The 25,307-nt window shown below is 35.6% G+C and overlaps 1 long non-coding RNA gene and 1 pseudogene across 1 annotated transcript; both read left to right on the forward strand.

Annotated features, from left to right (window-relative positions):
• Positions 1 to 235: 235 nt before the first annotated feature.
• On the forward strand, positions 236 to 7,675 carry LOC138828791 (uncharacterized). Its single transcript, XR_011372359.1, has 3 exons — positions 236 to 522; positions 1,517 to 1,651; positions 7,613 to 7,675. It is a non-coding gene; the product is annotated as an uncharacterized lncRNA (long non-coding RNA).
• Positions 7,676 to 12,764: 5,089 nt separating this feature from the next.
• Positions 12,765 to 12,864, forward strand: LOC138828806 (U6 spliceosomal RNA; annotated as a pseudogene).
• Positions 12,865 to 25,307: the final 12,443 nt, after the last annotated feature.

Here is a 25,307-nt window from a genome sequence, read left to right on the forward strand (position 1 = left end):
TAGCTAAAGCAGGTCACCCTCTTGTCCCCAACTGAATTGGGCAGAGATCCATGGGAAAAGTGCTAGGGGATCCGCTGTCATCTTGACTCTGCCCATGCTGCTTGCATCACAGGATTCTGGCCACACCCCCATTCTTTCATGTTTCTTTCTGACCAATGGGATACAAGAATGGTGACCACACCCACATTCCATGCTGCCCAGTAGCACCTGGTTCCCTCTGTTAGCTTACACCACTACCAGCAGTTGAGGAAGGTAGAGATGACTGAGTGCTGAACAAGAGACTCGATGTGACTTTGGGGTATAGTAGGAAATTGATGCACTCACCCCCCCAAGCCCCTCTCTACCTTCCTGAGGTGCCACGTTTCAAGCTCAGGCAATGGTGCGCTGCCAGCCGACCTAAGGGCCTGACCTGTTCTCTGCCCTTGGTCTTCTGCTCTGGGCACATGTGTCCATAATGCTGCCGCCCAGTATGCTCATGTCACCTGGAGCAGCCGCCAACTGCTGCTTCTCCAAGCAGCACAGGTGAGTGACTGCCTCAACACCACCCCAACCCTATGTCAGACACCCCTCTTGGGTAACAATGACCCCCTGCTTGTTTCCTCTCCCTGGCTCTGAGTACCCACCTTTCTGTCTTGGGCATTTCTGAGATAGAGACTAAACATATACTCAGGCTTGGCTGGATTGAGGTCCTCTTATCTGTGACAGGTATGACCCGCCAGGCCTGGTCCTCTGTAGTTGGGATGGTAGACATGTAGCACCATGCTCAGTCATCAGTTTAGATGGATTACACTGTTAGTCCACAGCAGCCGATCCTTGACCACAGGTGAAGCTCTGGGTAGGGCCTCAACCATGGGACCTCGGTCTCCTCACAGGCGAGTTGTGAGGAAACTGACTTATACAGAGGGATCTCTGGAGCATGGCTAGGAACAGAGGGAGCAGCATTCAGATAAAGTTCTTGGCTGCGGCAATTCTGTGAGCATATGACAGGAAGATACCCGGAAAGGGCTCAGGTGGGGCCTGTTACTAATCGGGCAACAAGTGTGGGATTATGAAACAAAACATGGTTCTCTTTCATCATTCCCTTATCCCGTAAGGAAGGGGAGCCTTCACTCTCTTGAGTTTTTCAGCTGGGGAAACCGAGCCACAGAAAAGCCAGGTGACCTACTTATGACCTCAACTTCACAGGACCATGGCCTGACTTCTCTACCATATTCCCTAGGACAATGGGTGTTATTCAGTCCACTTCTTGTGGTGGGAAGTCCACTTCTTGTCAGTCATGGCGTGGGTGCTGTTCCCTAGCTCCTCAGCTCAAGGCTAGCACTCTACCACTTGAGCCCATAGTGCCACTTCCAGTTTTCTGGTAGATCTTTGGAGATAAGAGTCTCACAGTCATTCCTGCCTGGGCTAGCTACGAACCATGATCCTCATATCTCAGCCTCCTGTGTAGTTAGGATTAGAGTTCTGAGCCACCAGCACCCTACTTGTGTAATTCTGACTTTCTTTCTCTTTCTCACAGGAACTGGTTGAATGGGTGCTGGACGAAGTGACCCAGTGTTCCCATGCTGCTGGAACGCAAAGTGGCCCTCTTATTCTGGAGGTTGGCTGTGGGTCAGGAGCTGTCTCACTCAGCATGTTGAAACAGCTCCATGAGGTAAGCCCCTCTGTGCCCTGGCCAGAATGTGAGGGTTATTCATTGTGAATCCAGCCTTACTGGACTTATTGTATTTTATTGCTTTCTACATCATTTTCTAGCACCTGGCCAAAATAATGATACATAGTTACGAAATGAAAATATAATATCAACTTAAGAAAGTCATTTAGGGCTCTGCGAATGGGGCTTCATGGTGCAGTGATTGCCTAGCATGCATAAAACCCTGGGTTCAGTTCCTCGTATTACATAAACAGAAACAACTGAAAATGGTGCTATGACTCAAGTGGTAGAGTGATAGCCTTGAGAGAGAGAAAAAAAAAAGCTCAGGAATAATTCCATAGCGCTGAGTTTAAGACGCTGGACTGGCAAAAACAAAACAAAACAAAATACATTTGGTTAGTAAATGCAAAACAAAGAAGCCATACTTGGAATATATAATTACTCCTTCCATACTGACACCTGACAATAGTCCCTAAGTCATGTACTTTACTTATATTAGGATACTGTGTTGAAAAAAATGTTTTGTTCATTAGGTCACAGCAATTAATGACAGGAATGTGCTTAGATGTCAGGTGAAGATTAACTCTGGAAATTCAAAGATTCTAGGATTTTGTGTTATCACTGCTAATCACAAAGAGAAGGGTAGTCTAAGTGAGATTTGAAATCTTTTTGTTCAGTCATGACACCAAAAAGGTAGAGGCTAAGTAACAGTTGTGTCAGAAGAGAAGGAATAACTTCAGATGCAATGAATAAATGATAGTAACTAAGCACCAGAAACTCTTCTAGAGAACCATTTTTGGTTATTTAAGTACTATTTATCAACTAGGCTTACTCCTCATAGCCTTTAGCATTCTAAGTCTCTTAGGCTACTTTTAATCTCTGTGTGATAAATGTGTCTCCTTCTATGATGTTCTTTCATATCTTGTTTGCTTTCTAAAAATCTGTCTTTCTATATTTCTCTATGAACATTTCCTGATACTAAATACACCTATACAGATGGCTCATGAGTCATTAATGTAATTACGTGGAAAAGGAGGACATATTTATTGCTACCTCAATTTTTCTGAAAAGCTTCAATGTCAGCATTTGATTCAAATTTCCATTCTTTGGCTACAAAGTGTCATTCAGTGCACATAAATGCAAATAAGAGCTGGCTCCTGGTTGTTCACACCTGTAATCCTATCTACTCAGTAAACTGAGACCAGAGGATTGTGGTTCAAAAAAAGCCAGCCTGGTGAGGAAAGACCATGAGACCCTTATCTTCAATTAGCCACCAGAAACCCAGAAGTGGTACTGTAGCTAAAGTGGTAGAGTACTCAACTTCACCTGAAGAGCTGAGGGACAGCTCCCAGGATCAGAGTTCAAGCCCCATGACCAATAAAATAAGTGAAAATATGACTTTAAGTTTCCCCAAAAGGAACGAAAAGGTCAATAATCTTCCCAAGCAGAAAAAAATAATTCCAAACTGATTCAGTGCACCTACTTTTGCTGAGTTATTGATGTTATGGCTTCTTTGCTGGACATATTTTCTTGTTTTAAAAACTGTCAAATATTAGCTTTATAATAAACTTCATTTAATATTTCTTGTTTCAAAAGAGACGTCCATGCATTTGATGTCACTTAGCTTTCTTAATATCTTAGTTCAAAGCCCACCCAGGCACAAGAGTCTGTCAAACACTTATCGCTAATTAGCAATAAAAAAACAGAAAGGAGTTTTGGTTTGAGCAGTAGAGTACTAGCTTTGGGGGCAATTGGACAGGAAAGACAAGTGTTCAGGGACAGGGTTCAACCTCTGGGTTCAAGCCCCAGAGCCAGCACAAACTAAACAAACAAGCAACAAAAACAGATATTTCTTTAGGACCCTCCTTAAAGGAGTACTGGTCTGAGAAGAGACTCCTTTTGCTGATCATGGTCATTGGATCCTTCTTTTATGGAATTCTTATTGCTATGGAGAACTCAGGACCAGACTAAATTAATAACTGACTCGTGCAACAAGAGAATCATCTCAGGGTTCAAATAACCATCCATAAGACACTTTAAAACCTCCATGACTTTGTTTCTTTGCAGTAGAACACTTTTTAAAACAACGTTATTTCCTTTGTTCCTATGTTGGCCTTCAAATGTCATATTATTTCTTTTTGTAATATTCTCAACTAGAAGTTTACAGAAAAGTTTTTTATGAGTAAAGAATACACTTGAACAAGTCAGGGACAGAGTTTCCTACAAGCCATGGGATATTTTTCTTGTACAGTAAAAACGAAAGCACAAGTTAACTTGAATTTTGTCATTCCTATATGTTCAATTCTTCTCCTGGGATCAGTTTCCACATCCAGTAACGGTTACTTCCAATAACAATCGATGGTGCTGCTTGAGGTATAATGAATGTTTTCTTTCTTCACTGAAATAACACAAAAATATCTTTGGAGCTGAGATAACACGTGTTTCAGAGACAAGTTAGTCAAGAGAAAATATGAAATTGATACTGCTTATAAATACATTATCCATAAGTACACTGAGTTCAAACTTTTAAGTTCTCGGTAAATTAAGGCATATTTGAAATAGGAAGAAGGTTCTCAGATCATTCTTTTGTGAGTGTTATGTGCTGTGCATTATTTCCCAAGTGCACATGAGTTAACAGTAAGAGAAACAATAGCAATAATAGGAGAAAGAGAAGTTTTGTTTTTAAGTATAAGGGTTCAATACACTATAGAAGACTTTACAAATAAGACAACATTGAAACAATAAAGCCAAATCCAGTATGTAGATTTATGGGCGTGATATAGAGAAAGCATTACTCCTAAGTGGAGCATGAATTATGAGGCCACTCCCTTTCTAAATAACGCTTGCTAATCATGCAAATTTGTTAAAATTAGAATGAAAGAATAATTCTTCTCCAATGCAAGTTAGATATAAGAGCATGGATTTACCTAGGGAAAAAAGTCCATCTTGGGAAAGCTGGGATTATATTAGCAATGAACTGGTGGCTGACATTTATTTTTCTTTACTTATATATCTATATATTTTTTGGTGGTGTTGGTTTTGGCACTTGAACTCTGGGCCTGGGCACTGTCACTCTGCTATTTGGCTCATGGCTAATGCTCTACAACGTGAGCCACAGTTCCACTTCCAGTTTTCTGGTAGTTAATTGGAGAAAAGAGTCTCCGGGCTTTCCTACCCAGTCTGGCTTTTAACCTCAATCCTCAGATCTCACTGCCACCCACCTTAAGATCACATTTCTAACAGTGTACAGTCAGCATAGGTAACGTGTATGTTCATCTACCCTTATATGAATGCTTGAGTTAAAAATCTGGACTACAACTTAGACTTTACACTCACAAAAATGTTTGTGGTTTAAAAGTTGATACTCCTGGAAAAATAAAACCTAAGCATGTAAAGGAGTCTGGGAAGTTCAGTTTGCATACAGTCTGGGCAGAACAATCTTTGTGACACTACTTATAATTAAGCAGCCAAAAACTGAATTGGAAGAATGGGTCAGGTGATGGAATACCAGTCATGAGCAAGATTGATGAGAAAGATTGATGAATAAGAGCTTGAGACACAGACACATAGAGGCATTTATATGTGCACACACAAATACACAAATGAAACAACTTTTAGAATATGTAGAAAAGTTAGAAAGCAATAGAAAATATGTCCTGAGTAAGACTAGAATCAAGTGACAATTTTTAATATTAGAAAGTCCTAAGTGAAATTCTTCAAAAAGTTTCAGAATATTACATAGGTAGGGACCAGAGATAGTAAGAGAGTTAAGTAATCATTATTCAAGGGAACAGATCCATGGAGGAATGAATCAGAGACCCGTTCAGGTGCATCTGAAAAAGTTCATATCCTTTGTCAAATGTTAGAAAATCTTTGAAAATAGTAGATAAACATCTGAGCAGTCACTTTGGTGGATAACATCACTGGAGAAGTTCAGAATTGCTAGTCTCTACCTAGATAAAATAAACCAAAAAACTATGGCAGGGCAATGTGATACAAACCTAGAATTCTAGCAGTCAGTCTAATACAGGAGATTAGAGATTGGAAATACATAGTGATACCTTCTCTGGACCAGGTAGTATAATTTTGTCTTAATAAAACAAACCAGTCAAGAAAGGAATACACAGATGGAAGTTTGGGCTAATTTTGTCATTATGTTTTGAGAAGTCGTTTCCTATTGAAATACAACACATATATAATATTCAGTTGTGTTTTAAATGCTCTCTACATTACAGAACATTCCTAGATGCAAAATGACTCATGATTCCCATCCAAAATTTGAAAAAGTAAATAATCATAATTCTTTTGGATTCCAATGAAATGATGAAGGATTACAAAAGGTTATCCCTGGAAAAAAAACAAAGTTCATCTAATATTAGACTATGTAGATTTTGATAAATTAGAGTTTAGATTTAAAATAAATATTTTGGTTTTGTTTGTAATTTCATATTCTATAGTATGCTACAAAATTCTTTTTAAGTAGAGGGTTTAATTGACAAATTCACAAATGATTCTCACATTCTATTTGCCTAGAATATTCTTTCAAAAGAGTTATAGTTAGAACTTAGTTAATAGATAATTCCAACAGTTCATGTATAAAATGATAATGTGACTGATATAGACAAAGTTGCCAACAAATGGATGAAATTAATTTATAAATTAAGAAAAAATAGCATTTTTTGAGGCTTTGGTATAACATGGTATGAAGAGAATAATTGTGTGACTTCTCCTTTCTTCTACATATATGTAACACAGGAAGCAATTTCCTTAATTACGTGCCTCTTTATACAATGAGAAAAATGCTAGCTTTGAGGTTTGTTCTTATTTTTGTTTTGTTATATTGGTTTGTTCTTGGGCTTGAACTCTGAGCCTGGACACTGTCTCTGAGCCTGTTTTTGCTCAAAGATTGTGTCCTACCTCTTCAACCTCAGTGCCACTTGTTTCTGGCTTTTTCTGAGAAGCTTATTGGAGATAAGAATCTAAGGAACCTTCCTGCCAGGGTGGGCTTTCAACTCTAATCTTCCCAACTTAGCATCCTGAATATCTATGATAGTTAAAAAATTATAAAATATAAATAATATTTGCAAGTGTTCTGATGTCAAGAAAACCACCGGGGGAAAATTCATGAAACCCACTTTATTGTGGTGTTCTTTCCAGAAAAAAGAGGGCATCACACATAGGTGTAGTATTTTTTCACAATAGAGATCATCTATTTGTGATGTGAATTAAGGGAATTTTGAGGTGCACCCTACAAGTTGGGAACTGTTGGGCTTGGATGACTTTATGAGATAAATATTGGGATTGATGGTCATAGAAATAATAGCTTACTCTGATAAACAATTGCTTACTCTTAAAGAATTAATTATTACAGATGCTTCATAGTTTTATCCTCTACCAGAATGTGGCTATTTTTCTGTTGACTTCTCAATCTGTAACACCCCATTGGAAACTGCATCTATTGCAAAATTATATAACATGCAAACACGTACTGTTTGAAATCTATCAGATATGGAATGTTCAGAATTTGAAAATGAGTAGTTATTAGTCATAGGAATTTTGAAGAACACATATATCCTGTCCTCTTAACAATTATTTACTTTGAAAAGTTGTGGGTTTCCCCAGAATTAATCTGTTTTCGGTTTTAGCATGATAAAGTACTAAATTTATTCTTTTTTGAAAATATAGGCAAGTATATTGAGAAAATATTGTCTAGTTGGATAACATTCAAGTTGATGACCCTCTGATTAAAAAGGGGTAATTAATTCAAATTAGATGCCAAATAGTATTGATTTTTAAAAAGTTACTACATAAAGAATAATATTTATTATGCTTATCCAATGATATTTATTTCATGCAGCTTATTTTTTATTGACAAAGTGATGTACAGTGGGGTTACAGTAATTGTAAGGTACTGAATACATAACTTTACTAACTTGTTACCCTCTCTCATTTTTCTCACAGTTTTCTTTCACCACAATACCGCTCTCAATTTGTAATGTACATTTCCAACATATTATCTTGTGAGTATTGCTATTGAATTGGTTTGTCCTTGGTCCTTTTTCTAACCATTTGTTGTTCCTCTTCCCTTACCTAATTAAGGTAAATGTATGAACAATACAAAGGGTACCAAAGTCAAATACAGCAGGGGATAAACCATAGGGGAAAACCCAAAAGAAAATAGAAATCACATAGTATATTAAATTCACGATTCTGATAAAGAAATTTCAAAAAAGTTTTAAAATTATGACAGGTAAATTTTAATTGTTCAAAATTTTTAACAGTTTAGCCTATGAAGAAAATTTAAAATTGCCTGGAAAAATAGGCTTTCATGCAATGTGGGTAAAGATGGCTCATTTTCACACTAAACAAACAAACCTCAGAAACCTTGCTATAAATCCTGTAGATTTCCTTGAGAATTGTCCTTACCCAGGAAATATACTCTTACTGTGTGAAACAATGTTTTAGTGTAATTTTAATTCAAACTTTAAAAAAATATCAAAATTTGTGAATTGACCTTTAATTATCAAACAGTAATTCTCTGAAAAAGATAATTTGGGTCAAAATATTTAGGGAGAATGTGCCTTCCAAAATGAAAGAAGGCATTGGGTTTACACTTTTTTGTTGTAGTACTTTCCAAAATGTTTTTGCATGAGAAATACTGAAAAAGAGAAAAAATCTGATTGGCTACTTCAAACCAATGATTTCACATTTCTAAGTATCTCAAAAAATATCCTTATTAACATGAGATAGTGAGGACTTCTCTTATTACATAAGCCAAAAAGTTTTGGGATCAGAAAAGAATTGAGCAAATTGAAAAGGTAAGAAAACGTGGTCTTAGAAGCCATAGCTAAGCGTATTGGCTTCAGCAGTGGAAAGAGGCCAAAACTTTTTGATATAGATTGCCATAATATTTATGCTACCTAAAGTGATTTTACCGAGCCTATTTGGCTCACTACAATGCGGAATAGATTGAACGAAGAGGCGAAAATAAATTCCACATTCAAATAAAAAGAGTTTTAAAAGAGAAACCATGAAGATTTAGCCGTGGGGAAGGCCTTATAATCCTTCAGCTTCACTAGACTTGAAGCCAAGAAGCTGTGATTAATTGGAAATCACACAAGAGCTAAAAGGAAGACATAGAAGTAGGACATAGAAGCATTGTCCTTTGGAAGAGACACTGTCATCCAAGAAATGGGTGATTTAATTCTCTTCTTCTCCATACAACTTGTTGAGCAAATGCCAGAGGAAGAGAAAAATCATCTATTGAAATAATTTTGCAAAGTATAACTTCACTGTTCCTGATATGGTATCTAAGGAGAATATTAAGAGAGAAGATAAAAGTGGAGTATTTTTCGGTTTCTTCTAAGCATATTGTTAGCAAAATATATCTTTGAGGTTAGAAGTGATCGAACCAAAAAGTGGTGCAGTATTTAATTTTGTGGGCACTTTAGACACAAGAAGACTTTCAAGGTAAAAGAAAAAAGAATAGCTAAATATTTGTGATCAGAGCTTCTTGGACTGGTTTTTTGGAGACAAAGTTTTACATTAGAGTTTGTCCTCATTATCAAAGATGTTGGGTTTTCGTGGCAACCAAATGCAAGGGGGAAGTTTAATGTACTCGCTTGGACAAGTAAACAGATTGATAGAAAAAAATGGCACATAATATTTAGTGAATTACTTTGACCAATTACTTTGCCAGAACAAAGAAGGAAAGACATAATTCAAGATCACTTGAATTAAAAGTATGAAAAAAGAGTAATGAAGAGATATGAGAGAAAACAGAGGATTGTTTTCTCTCCAATGGAATAATGGGTTCTTGATCTTGTTTCTATCATTCTATCTTCACAAGTTATCAAGTGTGGCTCAGGACAGGAGGATCCAGTTCAGACAAAGAGAACTCGCAGAAGAAAATATTTGCAGCAGATGTAGGTGATTTATAACTTTAGATAATCTATTTAAATCTGTTCAAAATTCTCCCCTACCCCATACTGCCCTCTTTGAACAGTATTTTTTTTTTTTTTGCTTTTCCCAAGACTGCCCCTCATTAACTGCTTAAAATTTTGAGAGGTAATATTCAAACTCCTAGAGATTGCTGTTTGGTTGTGATTTTTGTGTGATTTTGTTGTTTAACTCATTTCAAAATGTTGTGCAAGTATGTTACAATTAAATATGTCCATCTATTTGTCCAATGCTCCTGGATCAGAGTCACTCCTATCATTCTCAACCAACCCCTTCTCCAAGATTTATTTCGATTTACCACTTCCTTTATCACATGTGTACATTGAGCATTCTAGCTGTTCTTGTCCCTTGTTCCATTTTTCATTCATTCAATGTCTTTACTATTATTCCTCTCTGGTTTCAACTTCCAGACAGTTATTCTCTTAAACTGTCTGTTAATATTTTGAAAGGTTTATACACATTACATTGAGTTTCAATTCTGCACATACTTGAACTTATGTCAACTTCTATTTCCATAATTCATTCATCTGCAATAACAATTTGCAAGTCTGGAGATGTGAATCACCTAGACATGATTTAATTCTATCCATTTGGAAGATTAATCTTTAGTTAACAAGAAAGTTTAAAAATGGCTTATAATGTATTCCTAACTACCAATTTTTATAAATGGCTTTGTACAATGGTTTGTGATTATTTTATTTCACATGGGATAGTATTTTCTGCTACATATACGTTTTGGGGAAAAAAGTAAACGAATAATTACTACTATAGAGGAATATGATAGATATAGAAGGCAGATTTTATGTTTGTCACATCTCTGATGAGTACCCATATTCAAGAATTAAAGTCATATTTCTTACTATGTTAGACAGACAGGGAAAATATAAAGCAACATATGATAAGGCAACTATTTTTGACTTTTTAAAATGTACCTCATTATTTGATGAAATTTACTTTATTAGCTAATGTTTGGGTTTGAAATGTGGAAGGCTGATCTATTTAACCCATTTCTGCAAGGCACCTACTGAACAACACAAAAGGTGGGTGGTATTATTTCTATACTTTAATGAACGGTTGAAACTGTTTGACATTAGTGCTGGGTAAATAAATCAACTCTATTGTAACTTGCTCCCTCCCCTTAAAACACTTGTAATGTCACTAAGTATCTTCTACTTGTCAAATGTTATTTTGGCGAATGTGATTTTAAAAAGTTTATTTGAAAAGGAATATATTTTCAGGAGATTAAATGTAGGTTATCATTGGATTGAGAATGACAACATTTTTATACTACAGAACCAAGTTTTATGGAAGTACCATTGTTTTGAAGCACTAAGGATCTTCTCACTGTTTTTTCTGAATTATATTTGACCTCTAAGTCAAGTTTTTCTGGCCTTGGTAGACCAATTATGGATCTATTGTTCCAGGAACTATTTTTTGGCCTACTTATGCTGGACTGAAATCTTTCATTAATCATTAGGAGAGGGGTATTAAAAATAATCTTGTGAAATTTGTGATCTTGCTCACTCATATGGGCTGGTCATCGGCAAATTGGAAATTTGAATTACAGTATTTTCTCAGATTTTTTATCTCATATTTATGTTGCCTTGTATTTCACAATTGATTAAAGCTAATTCCTATGTCTCAAGGAATTGGGGCCCTGAAATATTATAGGAAATGAGAATTTGAGATGGTTCTTCAATTACTTTCTGTTGGCATATTGCATGAGCCTAGATGAGAACTCTTGCCCTTCTTATTTGATGATGCGGATAACTGGGATCCTAGGACCCCTGGGTCCTGCAGAAGAATAATACTTTTTAGACATAAAATCTGCAAAATTTGGGTATACTCAGTAGGAATGATTCAAAAATATGGAGAAAACAGTTTGGGACCAGCGAGTTAAAACAATAAACAGAGCAGCAGAGTAAAATCCCTTATAGATTAGAGGAAAACAGCATTGTTTTTTACCATGTGAATTCAGATGACCAAGAACACTTAGAAGGTATCCCAAGTTAATACCGAAGACATTTCAGTGATGCTTTTATATTCTAATATATATTCTAAACCTAATTAATTATATTCCAATTGTGTTTATTGGAATAAATAAATATCAATGTAGTTCTCAAATTATCAACTGATTCTAGTAAGTTTCACTGTGTGAAATATAAAATCAGCATATAAATATAAAATATATAACTATATATAATATACTAAAAGGTACATGTTTTGCATTGTTCTGTTCTTGTTAGGATATCAAAAGCAACTCTTTTAAAGTTTTATTCCATTATCTCTACCTCAGTGTTTGGTAGAGTTAGGCCTAAAGATTTACGATTTGTAGATTTACAGACTGAGGCAAGAGGAAACAATGTGATAAAAACATTACCAATTTAAGACCTAAAATCGAGGAGAAACATATGTACTGCTCCTGGAGCTATGGAAATATTTGGTGATATAAACGCAGTAGTGTAAGTTCCTTCCTGATTGGAAGGTAGATAGACCGGGACATTAGGTAATCATGCATATGAACAATTTTTCACCTTCTTGGCTTTAGCTACTTTTGAAATGTTAGGTATAATAAAAAATTATATTTTGAAAAAATACCTTCTAGTCTGAACAGTTCTGTCTGAACTGTTCATCTCTCTACGATCCCTTGTAGCTAAGATTAATTTTGTTGCAGTAAGACAACCTTTGCTGTCAGGGTAAGATATTCTGGTTGGTCTATTCCTACATGGAAGAATGGGAAAGAGTCAGGGAGACATTTTGTGCCAGTAAGACCTCATTTGGGAAATTTTAAGCTGCAGAAGTTTAGAAGTAGCTCTTGAGCAAGGCTTACTTTGAATCCCTTAGCTCCACAAAGCTAACTCAGTTCATAAATAAGTACTTGAAAAGCCATCACCTTTGGACCTAGCTATAAAGGCTTTAAAGTATGATCAGGTTTAAAATGAAAAAGACTTAAAATAGTCACTGACAAAAAAATGTTGAAATGTAAGCAATTGATTGAACAATATAAATATTTTCCACTATACTCAGAATTTTAGGGAAATAAGATCAATACCATTGTAGGAACAATAAAATTTCCTTGTTACAAATAAGCAACCAAAGTTATATGCCAATATTAAGATTGCATCATTAACTATTTAAATTTACAAGATACTACATGCTTCAGCAGCACATCTACCCAAATTACAACAATACAGAGAATAACATGACACTTCCACAAGGATGATATGGAAATTTGTGAAGTATTCTTCAGATTCAAGGAGTGAAATACAGTTATTAAAAAGTTGATTACAAAGATACAAGTGAAACAATACATGTAATTCATAGAATTAAAAGTTTGTCTTCAGTGTATTAACTCTTAACCTTAGAAAAGTCTTTACATAGCATAACCTTTACAAAACTTTTGAAATTAGATAACATTGTCATTTTATCCCAAAGAAATAAAATAGTATAAAGACCTTGGAAAAAAGGAATCTTAAACTGTTTCTATATGGAATGCAATCTGAAAGTACACATTCATTAATGAACCTATATAATATAAATCAATGTAGAATTCAAAATATTATATTTGGAGAGAATGAAATAGATTATGGATATTATACGAACAGAATACAGACTATTTTAAAATAAACTTTTTCAGACAAGTACCAGAAATATCTTTTGCTTATGTACTACTCATTTCAACAGATAAGTTAAACCTATTTCTGATTTAAAAAAATCACAAACTCTGCAGAAATCATTATAGATATATACAAACAACTCTTGAATACATTTTGATATCAAAGTCAGGCAATTCACTTGGAAGAATACCATGAAATCTATGAATTTTTACAGTAAGATATTGCTGTTATTTTGTATTGTGAAAAGATTTTGGAAGGACACAAAGGATGAAACGGCATTTTTGAAATTTAAGAAACTTAACCAAACCATTACAACTTACGAGAACAATTTGTTCAGCCTTCCACCACTTCATAGAGGGAGTGATACTTATTAACCTTTTGGCAATATCAAATGCAGTTTCTTCCAAGTTGTTCTTCAGACCTGGTTTGATAAAATGGTTCAACAGAAGGTGATCCAGCATACTTTTGCTACCTCTATTCCCAGCAGCAAGATGCAAGGGGGTCAAGAGGCATTTAGTTTGGTCATTGGTATCTGCATCATGATGAAGTAAGAAAGAAGCCACTCGTATTATTCCACGTATAAGCACTGTGCATGGGTGTCCAGCCATCTACAGTTATTGCATGAATAGCTGCCTCGAGACAGTAACTCATGGACAATGTCTAAGTGTCCACTGTAGGATTGCCGATGAAGCAGGGTATACTCATCCTCATCCCTAGTATTCACATGAGTGGCTTTTTTGGAAAGTAGTGTCTGCACTGTAGTAAGCTGATTATTTTCGGCAGCCCAAAGAAGAAATTTTCTTGGATCCTTCTCCATCTTTTTTCTTGCAAATGATACCATATTTCACGTTTTCATCTTGTTCCTTGTCTTCATCAGAATCGCCTAACCATTGACTTTGAGTACCACTGGGAATGAGGTGCCCATGTATTTCACCAATAATTCACGTTGGTTGAACTGGTCAGAAAAATCCAATGAATTTTCTGCATCTGTTTTTTCACCATGATTTGTTTCCTCTTTTTCCGTTTTCTATTCTAAATTATTCTAACTGGAGAATAGGGAATTGATAGAGAACAGAGAATGATTTTCCTCCATATTCAAAGTTATAGGCTGAAAATGATGGCAAGTGGTGTCTTCATGTCCAGCTTATTCTAGGAATGAGAAAATAGGACATAATGCCTTCTATGAAAATGCTTTGGGTAATGGCAGGGCAGAAAGTGAAATGATGCAAGCAAAAATATAAAAGCAAAAAAAATTAGGATAATTATAGAGCAATCATATTATCCATGAGAACCATGAAAAAGAGGAAGAGAAAGACAGATGTACAATGACCTAGCTAGCCACAAAATCCATGCCTCTGATCAATTTATAGTGGAAACAATTTTATTTTTTAAAAAGAGATGAAAATAGAATTTATGTACTTTCTTGAAATTAGTAAATACATTTTAGTAGCTTACACAAAGAGACATAGCTTTGACTAAATTTGAGACAAGAAACTATTTTCTTGATAATTCTAGTAGCAGATCTGACAAATCAGTTGAATCAAACTTTTCCTGTAAAATGAACGAATGTGTCTATTCTAGAAAAGCAGCTAGAGAAGGAAGGCCGATTGTATGTGTGAAAAAATTTATGGAAAAAGGTATTGAGGATTACTTACTGGTGATCCACTTGCACAGGAAGCGTGATTCTGAACTATTGCTTGCTGATTCTGAACTAGTGCTTTAATCATTATATTCTCCAAGAAGAAAAAGTGAGATTTAATTGATAGCAAAGACCCACATTTTGACTTCTCATTAAGCACCTTAAATCATCAAAATCACATGAAGACAATAGACAGGCCTACTTTTCTAGATGAAAACAAGTGTCTTAAAAAAACAAGGAATTTAAGTACTCATACAAAGGACTTCGATTTACTACTGCACTATACTTTTTTTTCTAATGTTGGGCAACAATAAATAATGGACCTATTAGAAAGCTCTTATACCTCATATGTTTCATATGTTCAATAGTGATTCCTCTTATATTATATCATGATATTTTTTGTTTATGGCCTTAAGAAATTTGCTACCATGAATTTCTGACAGGACAATATCATCAATGTACATCTTGCTTCTATACTCTCAGTTTTAAATTACTATCTAAGTATGTGCATTAGATAACTATAGAGAAAAAAAGCCACACTGGAGGCTTTTGTCTTTAATCCAAGGTAATCAGAAAGAGGAAATCTGAGGATTGTGGTTTGAAACCAGAACAAGCGGGAAAAAAAAGTCCATTTGAATCTGATTTGAAAGTAACCAGCAAAAGGTAGAAATGGAACTGTGGTACAAGCAGTAAAATGCTAGCCTTGAGAAAACTAAAACAAAAAATAACAAATTCTGGGACAGAGCCAGGCCCTAAGATCAAGCCTTAGTATTAGCACCAAACAAATGAATTAATTAAAATAAATTAAGTGGTCACATGTGGAGAGGCAAGTAAAATTAAACATGCATGGAGACTAGATTGTGTATTATTTTGTAATAAAGGACTATCATTTGTAGTAAACAGCCATCTCCCTCTTTTGTGATACTCAATGCAGATCTGCCTCTCATTGAACTAACCTGGGAGGAGGATCACAAAATCCCGGGTAAAGCAGAGCGTTTTTCTGCCTGCTCAAACAAACTGACTTAAGACACCAACCAAGCCACAGGAAAATCAAACACCACAAACAGACCAGAGACTCCAACAAGAGGCTGGTTATGGACACAAGGGATATACAACATTTTCCCACCCCTCCCCCCAAAAAAAAATCAAAGAAGGTTTTTTCTTTTTGTATAACTTTTATAAAAAAATTTCCAAATTTTTTTTAATTTTTAATTTTTACCTGTTTTGAAAAATATTGTTTTCTAGTAGCTTGTTTTTTCTTTCTCTTATAATTTTTATTTTAGAGGTATGTGTGTGTGTGTGTGTGCGGTTTTTCTTTCTTTCTTTTTTTTCTTTTCTTTTAATTTTTTTAAAAATCTTTTTTGTTTCTTGTTTATCTCTACTGAACTTCTGATCTTTTTTCTTTCTTTCTCATTCTCTTCACCCTTTCTTCTCTTTCGTTCTTCTTTATATGACTTAATTGCTGTTATGCGCATCCTCAGATATACTCATAGTCGATAAATAGACCTTATCCCCAATTGTGGACACGGTTAATCCAGAAATTTATTACTCAATTCAAAACCTTTTAGACTTAAATTCCTTAATAGCAGTACTACCTCTTTATACCTATATAATACTTTAAGTATTTATTTCAGTTTTTCATATCTGCTTTATATCCGTTCTCTTTTCTAATTATATCAACATTCTTCTCGGAATATTTCGTTTTCAAATCTGTATAATTTTTAAGCATTGCTATGTTTAATTTTTAATTTTTACTCTTCTATTTTTTCTGGTCTCTTTTTTTCCCTTTCTCTTTCTTCATTTTTTCTCTCTCTCTACTTTCATCCTATCAAACCTATTTCCTGCTTTGAGATTAGGATTTAGTTAAGTCCCACATCTCTCTCTCTATTCCTATTTTTACCCACACCTCTCCCTAAACCTAATAATTTCTGGCTTACCAAATTCTTCTCTGTTGTTCACAGCCCATTAATATATAGTTTTTTGATGCTGAATATATGTATCTGTTGAACTAGATTGTATCTGCAGACTATTGATTGTGCAAATTCAGACTTTGGTTTATGCTTGCATTAAGTTAGTGTTCTAGCACAAAACTGGTGTTATTTTCATCCCAAATGGGCAGAGTAAGCCAGAAAAACACAAGAAAAATGGGAAGTCTGGGTATCTCAACTCCCACTCATGATAATCAGGGGACAGAACAGATAAGAATAATCCAGAGGAGAGTTCCCAAATAGCTCTACCAACACTGCTGGCAAACATGGTAAATGAAAAGATTGAAAAAATACAAAGGACTCTGTATGAGTGTGATATGGAGAGAGAGGAGGCAAACCAAAGTTTTATACAGGAATATCATGAGCATGAGGAAGCTACTCAAAAACTGATACAGGATTTGCGTGAGAATCTTGAGAAAACTCACAGAGAAATGCAGGAATGGTGTGAGCAGGCTGAGAACACTCAAAGAGAACTACAGGAATGTCGTGAACATGAGGAACATAAGCAAAGAGTAACACAGGAATTGAGAGAACAGGATGAGAATACACAAAGAACACTAAAGGCATTCATGGAATCCATTAACACAGAGCTGAAGGAGGTCAGGGATACCGCAAAGGGAATGCTGAATGGAACCCAACAGAATAAATGGGAGTCCAGGGAAACAATAACCAATCAACTAAGTGATTAGAGAATAAACACCTAACACTAAATGAAGGAAATAAAGAAGCTCATAGAAGATCTAAAACAAAGCTTCAACAAAGAATTTGAAGCGATCGAAGCTGACCAATTATAAGGAAAAGAAATAAAAAAACAAAGTAGAAAGTCTTGACAGAAGGTTAGAATATGCAGAAGATCGAATCTCGGGATTAAATACAGCCTAATATTATAGAGAAAGAACATACAACCATCCAAGACAAGTCCAAGATATGTGATAGATCTATCCAACACTTGGAAGACACCATCAGAAGGCCTAATCTAAGGATAATGGGTGTAGAGGAGCACCTAGAAACAGAATATAATGGTAGGAAATTTGTTTAACAGGATCCTAGCAGAGAACTTTCAAACACACAAAAAGATAGGCCTATTCAGATACAAGAAGCTTTTAGAACCCAAATAGACTAGACCTGAATAGGACATCCCACCGTCACATTATAATCCACACAGGGTCAATTCAGAACAAGGAAAAGATCCTTAAAGCTGTCAAGGAAAAAGAGATTAATCACCTATGAAGGGAAACCACTTAGAATCACCTCAGATTTCTCAGCAGAGACAATCAAAGCAAGAAGGGACTGGAATAAGGTATGCCAAGCCCTAAAAACAAACAACTATCAAACAAGAATATTGTACCCAGCTAAACTCTCCTTCATAACTGAAGGCCAAATAAAAACCTTCCACAGCAAAGAAAAATTGAAACAATACATCTCCACCATAACCTCCCTACAAAAGATTCTTAAAGACAATCCTACACATAGAAAAACAACAAGACCCCAATAAAGGCTTAGAAACCTCACCCAAACAGAGAATCCAAAAACCATAGGAGGAACCAAGTAGCTGCAACACCCAAGAAGGTGGATTATATGGCAGGAACTACCAAATACCTCTCAGTCCTATCTCTCAACCTTAACAGACTTAACTCTCCAATTAAGTGACATAGACTATTTGGATTAAAAAAACATGATCCTACTATCTGCTGCCTTCAGGAGTCACATCTTAACCGTAAAAACGAACACATTTTCAATGTCAAAGGCTGAAACAAAATCTACCAAGCAAACGGCCCCCATACACAGGTGGGAGTTGCAAATCCAAATATCAGATAAAATAGACTTCAAATTAAAATTCCTGAGAACAGATAAAGAAGGTCACTACATACTATTTAAAGGATCTCTCCTTAGGATGATATTACAATTCTAAATATCTATTCGCCAAACAACAGAGCACCAAAATTTATCCAAGAATCACAACTTTCCCTCAAATCCCATATAGATCCAAAGAAATTAATTGTTGGGGATTTTAACACACTATTTTCCCCACTAGATAGATCAACTTGGCAAAAACTCAACAGAGAAACCACAGATCTAAACAACTGCATAGATCAAATCGATTTCACAGACATCTACCGAATATTTCACCCAGCAGCATCAAAATACACGTTTTTCTCAGTGGCACATGACCATATTCTAAAATAGACCACATTTTAGGCCACAAAGCAAACTTGTCCAAATTCAGAAACATTGAAGTTATACCTTGCATTCTCTCAGACCACAAGGAAATAAAATTAGAACTCAACACCAAAAGCCACCAAAGAAAGGACACTAACACATGGAGGCTGAACAACATACTGCTGTATCACAAGTGGGTCATAGAAGAGATTAGAAAGGAAAGTCAAATGTTCATGATATTCAACAAAAATGAGCACACAAATCACCAGCTCTGCTGGGACACAGCAAAGGCAGTACTCAGTGGCAAATTTATAGACCTGAGTTCCTACATCAACAAATTGGAGAGATCTGAAACGAACAATTTAATGACACATCTGAACCTCCTTGAAAAAGAGCAGCAAGATAAACTCCAATCCAGTAGACAGAAAGAAATAATTAAAATCAAATCAGAATTAAATGAATTAGAATCCAAAAAACTATAGAAAGAATCAACAAAACAAAGAGTTGGTTCTTAAAAAAATTAACAAAATTGACAGACCCTTAGCAAATCTTATCAGAAAAAGAAGAGACAACACCCAAATAAATAAACTCAGAGAGGAGAATGGAAACATGAGCACAGAAACAACCAAGATTCAGGACATTATAAGGGAATACTTCTCAAAACTTTATCCTAATAAGGTTGAGAATTTGGCAGAAATGGACATTTTCCTAGCAAATATTGACATGCCAAAACTAAACCACAATGCTTTAAATCATCTTAATAGGCCCATATCAAGCACTGAAATAGAAACAGCAATAAGAGACCTCCCAGCTAAGAAAAGTTCGGAACCAGATGGTTTTACAGCAGAATTCTACAAGTCCTTCAAAACAGAGCTCACACCAATACTCCTCCAAATCTTCAATGAAATTGAAAGAGAAAGTTCACTACCGAACTCATTCTATTAAGCTATCATAGCACTCATCCCAAAACCTGGCAGGGCTCATCAAAAAAAAGAGAACTATAGACCCAGTTTTTTTGATGAACATTGATGCAAAATTTCTCAACCAAATTTGGGACAATCGACTTCAACAATTCATCCAAAAAAAAGATACACCATGATCAAACAGGATTCATTTCAGGGATGCAAAGCTGGTTCAATATAGCAAATCAATCAATATAATGCATCACATCAACAGGAGCCAGGGTAAGAACCACATGGTTATCTCAATAGATGCAGAAAAAGCACTTGACAAGATCCATCAGCCCTTTATGATGAAAAATTAGGAATCCATGGAACATTCCTCAATAAAATAAAGGCTGTATGTGACAAACCTACAGCCAGCATTATACTTAAGGGTGAAAAAGTAAAGCCAATTCCTCTGAAATCAGGAACAAGACAAAGATGTCCACTCTCTCCAATTCTCTTCAATCTAGTATTACAATGTCTAGCTACAGCAATAAAACAAGATGCAAACATAAAGGGGATCCAAATATGGAAAGAAGAAGTAAAACTCTCCCTCTTTGCAGATGACATAATCTTGTATTTAAAAAATCCCATAGACTCCACTTCCAAATTACCCAAATTGATTCAAAACTTTTGCAATGTAGCAGGGTATAAAATTAACCCCAAAAAATCAATGACTTTTCTGTATCCCAACAATGAGGAAAGTGTGACTGAAATAAAGAAAGCAACTCCATTTGTAATAGCCCCACAAAAATAAAATACCGAGGAATTAACCAAAGAATTGAAGGACCTCTATGATGAAAACTTTAAAAACTTGAAAAAGGAAATCAAAAGCGAACTTAGAAAATGGCAAAAACTACCATGCACCTGTATTGGATAGATAAACATCGTGAAAATGGCAATACTTCCCAAGGCTATCTTCAAATTCAATGTGATACCTATCCAAATTCCAACGTCATTCTTCAAGGAAATAGAAGAGGCAATCCAAAAATTCATATGGGACAATAAAAGACCCCGAATAGCAAAAACACTCCTGTATGGAAATAACGCTGCTGGAGGAATATCAATTCGAAATTTCAAACTCTACTATGAAGCCATAGTAATCAAAAGAGCTTGGTACTGGCACAAGAACAGACCTCAGGACCAATGGAATAGAATTGAAAACCCAGATATGAACCTACAGACCTATAGCCATTAATTTTCGATAAGGGAGCTAAAAAAATAGAATGGAAGAAAGACAGCCTTTTCTGTAAATGGTGCTGGCAAAATTGGTTAACAATCTGTAGAAAACTAAAGCTAGATCCTTATATATCACCCTGCACTAGAATCAACTTCAAATGGATCAAAGACCTCAGAGTCAAAACAGACACATTGAAAATATTAAAGTATGGAATAGGAGAAACCCTAGGTCTCCTTGGCACAGGACGAAATTTTCTGAATTGAGACCTAGAAACGCAACAAATCAAAGAAAGGTTGGACAAATGGGATTGCATGAAGTTGAAGAGCTTGTGCCTGGCATCACAATAGAAAGCCCACAGATTGGGAGAAGATCTTCACTAGCCATACAATGGACAAGGGTCTCATATCTAATATATACTAGGAACTCAAAAAATTAAATCCCCCAACAACAAATCCTCAAAGAAACAATTGTCCAATAAATAAGCGGGCTAAAGACTTAAAGAGAAACTTCTCCAAAGAGGAAAGAAGGATGGCCAATAGACACATGAAGAAATGCTCAACCTCTCTAGCCATAAAAGAAATGCAAATCAAAACAACATTAAGAAAACACCTCACACCAATTAGAAGGGCAAAAATCAAGATCTCTAATAACAAAACATGCTGGAGGGGATGTGGACAGAAGGGATACTTACTGCATTGTTGGTGGGAGTGTAAACTTGTTCAACCACTTTAGAAATCAGTATGGAGGTTCCTCAAAAAACTCCACATAGAGCTCCCCTATGACCCAACAATCCCACTTTTGGGTATTTACCCAAATGATCACAAACAAGACCATACTAAAGGTAACAGCAAAACTATGTTTATTGCAGAATTATTTACCACAGCTAAGATATGGAACCAACACAGATGCCCCTCAGTAGATGCATGGATCAAGAATATGTGGTATATATACACAATGGAATTCTATGCCTCCATCAGAAAGAATGACTTGCCCCATTTTTTTGGAAATCGAAAGACTTGGAAAAAATCATATTAAGTGAAGTAAGCCAAGCCCAAAGGAACATAGGATCCATGGTCTCCCTTAGTTGCAACATCTAGTATATGTCTGAGTCAAGCAGAAAAGGTCAGATAAGGTGATGTTAGGGAGATGAACCCTAAGATATGTAGTCAAATGTTTTTTTTTCTTTCATGCGATTGTATCTAATGCATTTATAAGATTATTTCTTTGTTGCGTTGTATGTTCCTCCCCCACAGTATAATCTGTGCTTTCACTGTATTTGATGTCGGTATAAATTGTGGAGGGGAAGGGGAAAAACAAGTCCTTAAAATAGGGATACAGATGGACCCATTGCAGCAATGAGAAGTACAAGTTGTTATATCGAAAATGAACTTTACAACTTTGGTGGTAGTGGCAGGTAGAATTGCCTGGGGGTTGTTGGGGGGAGGATGGGAAGTGATGGGAAGGGGAAACAAAGGAGGAGGCTACAATGCTTGGTATGTAATGTACTCATTATCTTGCCCATGTAATTGTAACTCCTCTGTACAGTATTTTCACAATAAATATATAAAATTTAAACAATTTAATAAAAAAGATGGATGAATATAGATTACACATCCTGAGTGTCCCCTGTTAGAAATGTGACCTTAAGCTGGATGCTGGTGGCTCATGCCTATAATCCTAGCTGCTCACGAGGCTGTGATCTGAGGATTGCAGTTCAAATCCAGCAGAAGTAGGACAGTTTCTGAGGCACATATCTCCATAATGCACCAGAAACCTGCAAGTGGCATTGTGACTCAAATGGTAGATCGCTAGCCTTGAACTAAAGAGCAGAGTGACATTAAACCATGGTTGCTAATCACAAAAATTTGTAAAACATAGAATGGAATAATAATTCTGGTTTCAAGCAAGTCAAATATTATAATCCCTGGTCTCTCAATGTGGCCTTCGTTCCAGTTATATCCATGCTCTTATATTTGACTTGTTTTGAAACCAGAATTATTATTCCATTCTATGTTTTACAAATTTTTGTGATTAGCAACCATGATTTAGTGCTAGAAGATGAAAAAGAGTGGCGTCATCCTTCATGGTCCAGTTAGTAATAATGTTTCTCTATATTACTCCCATAGATCTACATACTGTTCTTTACTTTATTGTTTCAAATTTGTCTTGTTTTCAGAGTCTTCTACAGTATATTAAACCATTATACTTAAACACAGAACTTTTTTTCCCCCTATTACTCCTATTACTCCTATTGTTTAGTCTACTGTTAACTTATGGGAAATAATGCACAACACACACTCACAAAAATACATACAAAATACCCCATTTCTGAGAACCTTCTTCCCAGTTAATATTGGCATTAACTTACAGAGCACTTATCAAATTTGAACTTAATGTACTCCTGGATAATGTTTTTTCATGTTTTTTTTATTTTAAAAATAGTGTACAAATGGGTTAGATTTACATAAGTAAGGTAGTGAATACATTTCCTATCGAGCATTGTTACCTCCTCTTTTGTTTTTCACCTGCCATCCATACCCTCCTCATCTTCCCAACTCCTTGTTACCCTCCATAAGCTGTAAAGTTCATTTTCTACATAGTATCTTGTTCATTTCACTGTTACAATGGGTCATCCGGTAGCCTTGTTTCAGCATTTTGTTATTTTCTTTCCCCTCCCCACAGTAGAAAAATGTATATACAAGATGCAGGGCACTGACATCAAATACAGGGAAAACAGGGTTTATACCACATAGAAGAGAAATAAAAAATCATATAGTACATTTTAGATACATTAAAACTTGTAACAAGGAAGAAAAATTGAGACCCTATCTTCAGGTTCATTTCACTTAACATCATCTTATATGGCTATATGTACATGCATAATGTTTTTATAAGCCATTTAAATTCCATATTTTCTCTTTACTTAGTTGTCTCTGAAACACATGTTACCTCATGACCAAAGATGTCTCTGTGCTATTTGAATGAAGCCAGAAAACATTCATTTTACCAAGGGCAGCACCATAGATTGATACTGGAAGTAACTGGAAGGAACTTTTATTGCAAATGGAAACTGATCCCAAGAGAGGAATTGAACATAGAGAAATTACAAAGTTCAAATTAATTTGTACAAGAAAAGAATCCAAGGCTTGAAGGAAACTCTGTCCCTGACTTTTTCGAGTGTGCTATTTACTGATATAAAACTTGTCTGTAAACTTCTAATTGAGAGTATTACAAAAGGAAATAATGTGTCATTTGTAGGCCAGCAAAGAACAAAAGGAAATAATGTTGTTTTAAAAGTGTTCTACTGAAAATAAACAAAGACATGGAGGTTTTAAAGTGTCTTATGCATGGATACTTCACTCCTGAGATGATTTTCTTGCTGCAGGTGTCAGTTATCAATTCCTTTGGTCTGGTCCTGAGTTTTCCATAGCAATAAGTATTTGAAAAATCAGGAACCAGTGAGTATGATCAGCAAAAGGAGCCTGTTTTCAAACCAATGCTTTAAGGATGGTCCCAAAGAAATATGTGCGGTTTTTTTTTTTTTGCTTGCTTATTTGTTTGTTTAGTTTATGGGTTCTGGGGCTTGAACTCAGAGGCTAGGCCATGTCCCTGAACAATACCGTCTTCCCTGTCCAACTGCCCCCAAAACTAGTACTCTACTGCTTGAGCCAAAACTCCACTTCTGTTTTTTGTCGTGTTTAAATACAGATAAGAATTTGCCAGACTCTCCTGCCTGGGTTGGATTTGAATTGAGATAGTAAGAAAGCCAAGTGACATCAACTGTATCAAGATTTCTGTTTTGAACCTAGAAATACTAGATGAAGTTTAATATGAAGCTAATATTTGACAATTTTTTCAAAGAACAGAATTTGTCCAACAAAGAAGCCATAACTTAAATAATCAGAGAAAGTAGGTGCACTGAATCATTTTGGAATTATGTTTTTCAGCTTGGGAAAATAACTATTGATGTCGTAGTTTCTTTCGGGAAAATTAAAGTCATATTTGCATTTTTTTTTGTTGACCATGGGTGTTGAACTCTGATCCTGGGCACTGTCTCTCAGCTCTTCAGCTCCAGTTGAACACTCTACCACTTTATGTACAGCAGCACTTCCGGGTTTCTGGTGATTATTGGAAGATCAAGTTCTCATGGAATTTCCTGACCAGGCTGG

This window comes from Dipodomys merriami, unplaced genomic scaffold, assembly GCF_024711535.1.
Source record: "Dipodomys merriami isolate MVZ:Mamm:240054 unplaced genomic scaffold, mDipMer1.0.p SCAF_164, whole genome shotgun sequence".
Taxonomy (NCBI): Eukaryota; Metazoa; Chordata; class Mammalia; order Rodentia; family Heteromyidae; genus Dipodomys; species Dipodomys merriami.